The sequence below is a fragment of the Ptychodera flava genome, chromosome 5, assembly GCF_041260155.1.
Source record: "Ptychodera flava strain L36383 chromosome 5, AS_Pfla_20210202, whole genome shotgun sequence".
Lineage (NCBI taxonomy): Eukaryota > Metazoa > Hemichordata > Enteropneusta > Ptychoderidae > Ptychodera > Ptychodera flava.
In genome coordinates, this window is record NC_091932.1 from 11,194,464 (window position 1) to 11,204,321 (window position 9,858).

The following is a 9,858-nucleotide window of genomic DNA, read 5'->3' on the forward strand; positions in this document are numbered from 1 at the left end:
GGTGTGGAACGTCAAAAACGGACTTTTGCTCAAGCTGAGAGCTGGTGCGTATGCCAGCCGTGGTATATTGCCAATATACCGGGGTTCTTTTAGCGTCTCGACCAATCAGATCGCTGTATTTGCACCATCGATATACTTGTATGATATAATTCACATTATATTACCATGCTCTGTCAGTCGCATTTTAATTGGTCGAGCTGAAGCACGTGACTGACCACAAATACACAGTAATGGTCTGTTTACATGCCCGTGAATATGAATAATAATACTAACAACGTAAACATCGTAAATTTAAAGATAAAATGTAAATTGTTATTTTTACAAAGATCATAATCAATCATAAAATAAAATGGAGCACTTGTGGGCCAAGTTCAGACTCTTTTATCCAAAAAAATCACCTGATTTGCAAAATTTTTACAGCGCACGACACTGCGTCGCGAATATTGTACAACTCACTCAGAGTCACTGACAAATACCGTACTGTAGCATACGTCGCGTCGTGTTTTAAAATACAATCCGATATTTTCGCCATGGAACCAGTTATCATGCTAAACATTAACAATTTCGAACGTGTTGAACGACCCGATAGCAGTGGAGAAAATTTGATTGAATTCGATTGCGAAGGCCGAGAAGGTGAGAAAAGATTTCGTACCCGTACTGAAGATGAAATCATAGAAATCGAGGAAAACCGGAATGAACAGACGACCAAGCGAGCTACAAAATGGGGTGTCAACCAATTCAAATGTGAGTATCGTAAAATACCGGTTCTCTAAAATTTGATATTAAAACGATATCATTTGATTTACCTTTCTTGAGTAGCGTCGTGAATAAGTATAGCTTTTTGTCATTTTTTAAAATTTTAGGTTGGCTGAGAGAGAAGGGTTTTGCGGAGAACTTCGAAATTCTACCTGTCGACGATCTCAATAACAAGCTGCGAGAGTTTTATGCCAGTCTGTGTACACGGAGCGGCGAAGATTACGCGAAATCTTCCCTGGTCGGCATAAGGGCGGCTAAAATCGTCATTTGACCAGCGTGCCGTACAATCGTCCCATAAATATTTTACGCGATCGTGAATTTAATTCGAGCAACCATGTATTCGTGGGATTAATAAAGAAATTGAAACGTGAGGGCAAGGATATCTCAACTCACAAGTCAGCTATCCAACGCGGAGATCTTGCTAAATTGATGGAATCCGGTGTTTTGTCGATGGATACGCCTCTAGCCTTGTTACGCAAAGTTTGGTTTGACATCATGGTTCATTTCTGCCGCAGGGGTCGTGAAGGGCTTCGTGATATGACAAAATCATCACTCGTGTTTGAGCATGATGACATCGGCGCTGAATTTGTTAGAATGGCGTACAACGAAAAAAATAAAAATCATCAGGGCACCTTGAATCTGCGAGATGATGTGGCTGAAGAAAAACGTATGTACGCTCAACCGGGCAGCGCAAAATGTCCTGTGAGAGCTCTAAAATTGTACCTGTCAAAGCTACCGTTGTGGCTATCGACACGATGATCGTGTCGGTAAGCAAGAATAAAAAGCAACTTAGCGACACGATCATGATAATTTGCGATCAAATGCAAATTGTACACTTATGTCACCATTTTGCGTTATCAAGTGGTCTCAAATGTACGGCTTTCGAGTTGAAAAAAGTTTCCTCGTGTGACAAAAAGTGTGTTCTCCATAATTTAGCCTTAGGCCCACGTGTTCAATTGACAATTGAATTGCTGGCATCGCTTGCTAAAATCCACTGCAGTTTTATAATAAACCACCAATGAAATCTTGTTCGCGATCTCAATATTTCACGTTTTCGAGGCTCAAACTGCCATAAAATTGAATTAGAGAGCATAACAAACAAAATCGCAGCTTGAAAGAGACAACAATACGTCTTTTATATAGCCCTATATCGCATATTTTGTCTTCTAAGTACAACGATAACCCGGTGGCACACCGTGAACGCAGTGTAATTAAACATCTGAACGATGGAATCCAAATCTCAGGAGATGTACGTTCGAATCCTGGTCGGAGCCACGAGGTTTTTTTTCCCTCTTTATTTTTCTGTCAGTTACTTTGTAATTTTTCCCTTCTCGCTCTTTTACTCTCCTTTCCCCTTTATCGTGTGGATTATCCGTTTGTTTTTCTTATCTACACGATGATCGTGTCGGTATGTGTTGTTCTTTATCAAAACGATGATCGTGTCTTTAAGAAGCATTTTCCGCTTATTTGCACGATGATCGTGTAAATAGGCGTAAAATGCGTCTTATAGACACGATCATCGTCCAAATAAGGAAGAAAAACTGCGTATTCGCACGATCATCGTGCAAATAAGCGGGAAATGCGTCTTATAGACACGATCATCGTGCAAATAAGTAAGAAAACTGTGTATTTGCACGATCATCGTGCAAATAAGCGGAAAATGCGTCTTACTGACACGACCATCGTGTGGATAGGTAAGAAAAACCACGTTATCCACACGATCATCGTGTCGGTAAGCATTTTTTGGGGGTCTATTCACACGATCATCGTGTCGGTAAGCATTTTTTTTCGTCTATTCACACGATGATCGTGTCGATAGGCGCCACCCAAAGCTACACCCCAAGCAGACCGCCATGTTCCAGCGTCCGCTCACTTTCATCGACCACAGCGCTCCTATCTGGTATTATAACGCGCCTTTGGGATCAAAAAAATTGGGAGACATGATGAAGGATATCAGTAAAGCTGCTAATCTATCGATGGTTTACACAAACCACTGTTTGCGGGCAACCGCTGCCACTATTCTAGCGGGTCAAAATGTGAGTACACACCTCATCATGAAAGTTACCGGCCACCGGAACGAGGAGTCCGTAAAACACTACGTCACCGGCGCAACAGCGGATCAACGCAGAAGTTTGTCAGGGACCCTTTTCTCGGCCACGACTGGAGAAAAATCGAGCTTACCTAGTGCCAGAAGCAGCTTCTCTGAGAAAAGTCCTAGCACCGATGTCCTGATCCCGGAGCGTACCCAAACTACTCCAAGAGCAACTGGCAACCAAGTCGACGGTATTCCCGCGTTGTTTCAGTATTGCACTGTCAATGTCAATACAATTCAAGTCGAGAACAATTCCAGTGCAAGCAAGATGTAACACTGACAATAATATCATCCAGCTGACTAAAAATCGAATTAAAAAGCGTCCAACAAAATAAAACGAGAGTTTAGAGCTCGTCAGAACGGTCGTTTTCATGGCGGCGTGACCGCACCGCAATGTCTATTGATAAAATTTTGCTGTGGCGACGCTATGTTGTTAAGAGTTTTGTTACATTGTTTCAAGTTTTAAAGTGCAGAAGTTGCGTTTTTTGACCTTACATTGTACACGTATTCATGGTTGACCTTTGCCGTGTTAAATAATAAAGATGTTAAATAGAATGATGACCTGAGAGTGAGACTTGTTTATTTTTACACAACTCGCCATATAGCGCAGCACGTCACTGTTCAGTGAATACAACATTTTGTGTAATTCAAGTTCTGGGGCCCCGTTGTCTTTCGTGTGGGAAATTTTCGCAAATTTTGACGATTTTCTTGGATTCGTTGGTAATATAATGGAAATAACAGACTCCGCGCTGACCATTAACGTTTATTTGTGGGCGCGGGCTCGAGGAAAGCCAAAATTAACGGGCTCGGAAGCCTCGCCCGTTAATTTTTGGCTTTCCTCTCGCCCTTGCCCACAAATAAACGTTAATGGTCAGCGCGTCGCCCGTTATTTCTATATTATATCATAACACACTGATCCCCCTATTGGGCATTTCAAAAACATGGTGACCCCCCCATCACCAAAGTCAAAAACAGGGTGACCCCATGAATCCACCGGCCCCCCTGGCTGAAGCAATTGACCAGTCCCTTAGCTACATGCTCGCGTGTACCTCCATGCTCCTTGTGTCAAATACCCCGAGGAAAGTCCAAGACCAAGAATTGCTGTCTTTTTACTCAAATTTATCCATCATTGTGCATGGGTTTATTGCACCAAGATTTCAGTATTAAATTTTTGTCTTTATTTTCGTAACTGTGTAGACTGCGAAAGTTCGTTGCACAGCTGACGGACTGCAGCGGTCTCAGTGAACGATCGTTGTATGGTTGACGCTGTTGTATGGTTGACGAGTAGCCCTGCGTACAGGTCTGTGTGTTCCCGGCGTTATACGGCCTCCACCACAGCCGTATAATGCCGGGAACACACAGACATGTACACAGGGCTAGGCTACGAGCAGCCCAGATCAGTGGTGATCTCACCTGATAGCAATACCACGATCATTGTTGTGGCTAGCTTACTAGATCAAAATAAACCGGAAAGTTCAAATGCAACTGAAATAGCACAAGTGCCAGCACTATGCGTGTATTAGCTTTAGTCTTGCCAGGGTCTAGCCGCGTACGATACCGGGCAGAGTTCAATCACGCTTTCTGAGCACAAGCATCACTAGGTATTACACTTAATCCAAGACGAGTCTGTATGTAAAAGTTTCCCATCGAGTCTGTGTATAAAACTTCCCATCGTGCTGTGTCTTCAGAATGAGTCAACTTTGTATGTAAAATTTACCCACCGAGTCTGTGTATAAAACTTCCCAGCTATAGCTGTGCCCTCAGAACGAGACTGTATGTAAGATTTTGCTGTGTGTAGTTGTATCATCAGAACGAGGCCCGATATATATAAACTTTTTGCAGCTGTATCGCTGTATCAGAACGACGATCTGTATATAAGAAACTTACTCAGCTCAGCTTCATCAGAACGAGGCTGTATATATAAGATTTTGCAGCGCTGTCAGATACTGTAAACTTCAGCAGCTGCCTCGAAAACGAGGCTCAATGTAAAATCTTCGAGCTGTATCAAAGTCCGATGTATGTATGTATTTATGTATGTATGTATGTATGTATGTATGTATGTATGTATGTATGTATGTATGTATCTATCTATCTATCTATCTATCTATCTATGTATCTATGTATGTATGTATGTATGTATGTACGTATGTATGTATGTATGTATGTGTGTGTGTATGTATGTATGTATGTATGTGTGTATGTGCGTATGTATGTATTCTACATGTATGAATGAATACGCTATATGCGTGAGCGTATTTTTTTCTATATGTATGTATATGTATATGTATGCATACGCGAACATGCGTGGGGCGGTGTATCTGTATGTGTATGTATACACACGCACACATATATATGTATATTTTCCACCTTTTCTATCTCTAAAAAAAGCTTGATTGTGTAAATTATTTTTTTTTGCATTTGGCGCCTCGTACAGAAAAGGCATATAACAATAGAAAACGTCAATCCGGTGAAGAACCATCGTTCATAAATTTGTTGTGGAGAAAATTGCGCCACTGGGGTTTATAAATGTTGCAAACTCCCAATGTTTATTATAGACAGTAGAATATCATTCCAAATTGTAGTTGCACAGTAGTTGATTTTGTCCAGTACTTATAAATTTTAATAAATCTGTTACAAATTAGTATAAATTTATCATGAATTAGTATACATTAAGGTTACTTGACCCACGCAAATCCAATGGATTTGCACTTCATGCTGCTCGACGGCATAATTCAAACTTCAATTTTAACTGACCATTATGCCTGGACTATGCAATCAAGATTATGATTCATTGTAAGCATTAGGGTAAAATCTATCCAAAGTGAAAGTTACATGTCCGCCCTCAAGTTTTCTATTTGAAAAAACTCGATTTTTTCAGCAATTGGTCAGTCGAGTGGTGCGAGAACACTCACTTTGATTTGTTCTCGTGCTCGTACATAGCCGTAACCCAAGAACACTAAGTTCGATATGTCATCTTTTCATTTTGGTTGGTTTAATGCCAAGTGACGAATCACAACACGCTGTCAGCTCCATGATCAGACGAATCGTCACGTTTCCATAGTATTTTTGAAGTGTTTTGTTAATGTGTTAAACAATTATATTGGGAAGGACATCCACTTAGGGACTGGTCAGTTTCTTCGGCCTGGGGGGCGGTGGATTATTTTTTGTCGACGTCAAAAAGTGGCTGACCCCCCCTATTCCAAATTTTGAAAACACGGTGACCCCCATCCCAAATTTCGAAAACAGGGTGACCCCCCCCCCCCGCACGCGAGAACTGTAAAACAAAAGGTGGACATAAAATATATATATATATATATATATATATATATATATATATATATTATATTTTACATACATTTATATTTTAACAGTCATTCTGTGTTTTAATGAAATTGTTGACATGTCAGTTGTAAGATAGCAATTTCAAAAAGTCAGTCTTGAAGTTTGAATACAGTACATTTTGAATGAGTTGTGAATGTATTTCACATTTTCTATGCTTAACCAGATGTCCTGAACAGAAATGGATGTCAATCATTAATATCAAAGAGGAAAAAGCAGTAAATCAAAAATTTTGATGGGTGTTAAGACTTGCCAGCCATCCAATTAAATCTCCTGGGGAGCCATAGAGAGGCATTTTAGCTAAATCTGATGTGTGCAGTGTCTGAGATGTCCTTTTCATGTAACATTGAAACCATAAAAGCATAGCTAATAATGACAAAAACTACCTTTTTAACTGTTATTTTGGTCATAAAAAGCATCATTCTACAGAAAACCTGAGACACAAGGGAAAACAGTTGCATCAATGACAACAAAAGATATCTTGACATTTTTCTATCTCTAAAATAAGTCACTTTATCAAATATATATTGTGAAATATTTGTGCATGTTGCTTTCTGAATTCTCATAAAGAGAACAGAAAAGTATCAGGAATTTGTCTTGCTTATCATATGAAATGCAGATTTCATAACGGAACACTTTCATTTAGCAAACATCAAGATATCTCTGGCATATATCTCTGATTTATCAAAGTATGGCGCCCGAAGGGCGCGGAGAAAAATATGAAACATCCTGATACCTCTGATATATATTTCTTGTATATTAAAGTCATGCACAGGAAGGGCGTGCTGAAAAATGTCTGATATATTAAAGTGATGTGCTCGAAGAGCACGCTGAAAAATATTGAACATACAGATATCTCTGATATATGTATGCCTGATATGTTAAAGTTGGGCGTGCTGAAAATATGTCTGATTATTAAAGTTACGCGCCCGAAGGGCGCGCCGAAAAATGCAACTGAATGATGAAATTTGTGGCTGACACGATGCATTTTAGGCAATGATGAGCCTGTGTCGAAATTCAAAAACACACTGACCCCCCCCCCCCATTGGGCATTTCAAAAACATGGTAACTCCCCCTATCACCAAAGTCAAAAACAGGGTGACCCCCCATGAATCCACCGCCCGCCCCCCCCAGCCGAAGAAACTGACCAGTCCCTTACCTAGCTGTGATTACGCAGCGGACCTGTGGCTTCGCGCTCGGGTCAAGGGTCAGCGCTACAGAACCAGGCAATCGATAAGCCACAGCACTGGTGCATAATCACAGCTACAATCATATGTGATATGTTTTTACGGTTTTATATCCAAAGACCCTGTGTTTAACAATATGAGTCGTCTCAAGCAAATTGATAGTACGTACGCTGTAAAAATAGCGGACGCGTCTTTATGCTTTCAAAATGTAGATGTTAGATATTGTTAACACTAGTGCTCATATTATTAACAATGATGTTCTAAACCTGAACACGGAGTGTTAACAACCATCTCCTTCAAGTGTTCAAAAACTCAGCATTACAGAAATTTTACAATACTGTAAAACAATGAATAGTCTTTAGCGTTTCTTACTTTACTATGGCTATATTAAATTAACTACTGCCTCGCTGTCCAGCAAACGTACATGGGTTTTGATGTAACGAATTTGCCACTAAGTGAAAAATATCTCCGGTCTACAATTGCTGAAAGCATGTTTTTTTCTAAAAAAGGAAGTATACATAATAATTTTACACGTTTATTACGTCATAAAACCAAAATGGCAACCGAAATAGCCCATTTACGTGACAAACTGATAGTTTAAAGGTAATGTAAAATTTATTTCATACCTGTAATTTTAATTCCATGCCTGTAATTTTTTTTTATACCTGTAATTTTTATTTCGTGCCTGTAAGTTTTATTTCATACCTGTAATTTTTATTTCATACCTGTAATTTTTATTTCATACCTGTAATTTTTATTTCATACCAACAATTTTTATTTCATGCCTGTAATTTTTTTTGTCATACCTGTAATTTTTTTTTCATGCCTGTAATTTTTTTTTAGTTTTGTGACTTTTAAACCTACTGGTACTGTTTGCTGTCAGCCTGGGTCAAAATCCTACCTTCGACTCAAATACGGTATTGCTGAACCCAACAAATATCCCTCTTTACATGTGCTACTACTCAGTTGCCTTAAAATCGACGTTTATTTCACTACACGCTGAAAACACTTGTTTTCCGCACCGTGCTATATAGTGGATAGCTGTCACAAGCAGTGTGCGAAATTAACGTCGGTCCGACGGTCCGAGACCGACAGATTTCTGGTCGGGCCAAAAGTTTTTAGCATCATGTCGGTCCTTATGACCGACTGAAATTTGGAATAAATAATGAAAATTTCTCTGTCAAAACCTGTAACAGATGCAGATGATGACTGACTCTGAATCATGTGATTCAGACTTGAATGCCATGCACCTATCAATGTTTTCCACCGTGGGAGTGCGGGGCAACAGGGGATATTAATCGCACTTCGAGTCCTGGTAGTGGGGAATTCGATCTCTATGGTACGCCAGACGGGGAGGGGGTGGGGGTTGACAATGTCGCAACATAGTAATTTTTTGTCTTGCGAATTTTTGCATTTACGAAGAGTCTAATCCCTCCGATCGACGCACATAGCACCGTGCAACTGATTACATTCAGATCAGTATGAATTATGTCCGTGCATGCAGATTCTAGCAATGGAATGAATTGATTTTGGTGCAACAATGCGATATAATATTATAATAATACCCGTCTAGTGAGTGTAACCCTGGTAATGTTAGCATATCTGTGTCATAAGACAACAACACCCAGTATCACTTCACTAGTTCCACACTTTAAGTGTTCGGAATTTACATGTACACAAATGTACATAAAACAGTCCTTCGTTTTATCAAACTGACTCCGTTTTCTTTGCTTTGATTTTCCATTGAAGCGTTCAAAACATAAAAAACCTACTAAGAGAACAGTGCTGTTGACTAATCATATTTGGTTGTGAAAATGGAGGTATTTTTTTTACCTCTGTGGTTTTGAACTACGCCCGAAACAAGGACTAGATGTTACACGACAGCCCAATTGTGCTACCTGCAGTCGACAGTCAAGTTCACGTTTCGCTGCGTTTGTTTGTGGACCGCTAGAACATCTTGCTTGCTCGTTGGTCTTTAACCAAAGGTCACAAGGCCGACTGTTACCACGATATATCGACGCGATAATAAGTATACATTTTATAAAACAGAGCGGCCTTATCATAACAGTTTTGCACGATCCGTCGTGTATACTCTCTGAGGCCGAGAGTAGGGCTTCAAATTGTTTCGATGTGTACCGGTACCGTTTTACGACAGGCATGCAAAACTCACTGCCATCATGGGCTGTAGGCCTAAATGTCGCAAAAAATACGTCTTTTAAGATTTTACGGTGTCGATGGTTTTCAGCAGTATCGAGTGTCTGTCAAACTTTTCAGAGTCATTTTAATAACTTTAAGCTTCCAAAGGGTGATGAGACCCAGCAATCGCTCAGGCAAAACTTTTCGATCAGAAAATATGCATTCATTTCCGCGAGTGGCGTTTGCCATTCATGTTGTCTGCAATTTCTATAATCGAGAAAAAAAATTACGATACTTGTCCTTTTAATTAAAAGTATAACTTCACCTGTTTCTTCATGAATGCAACAG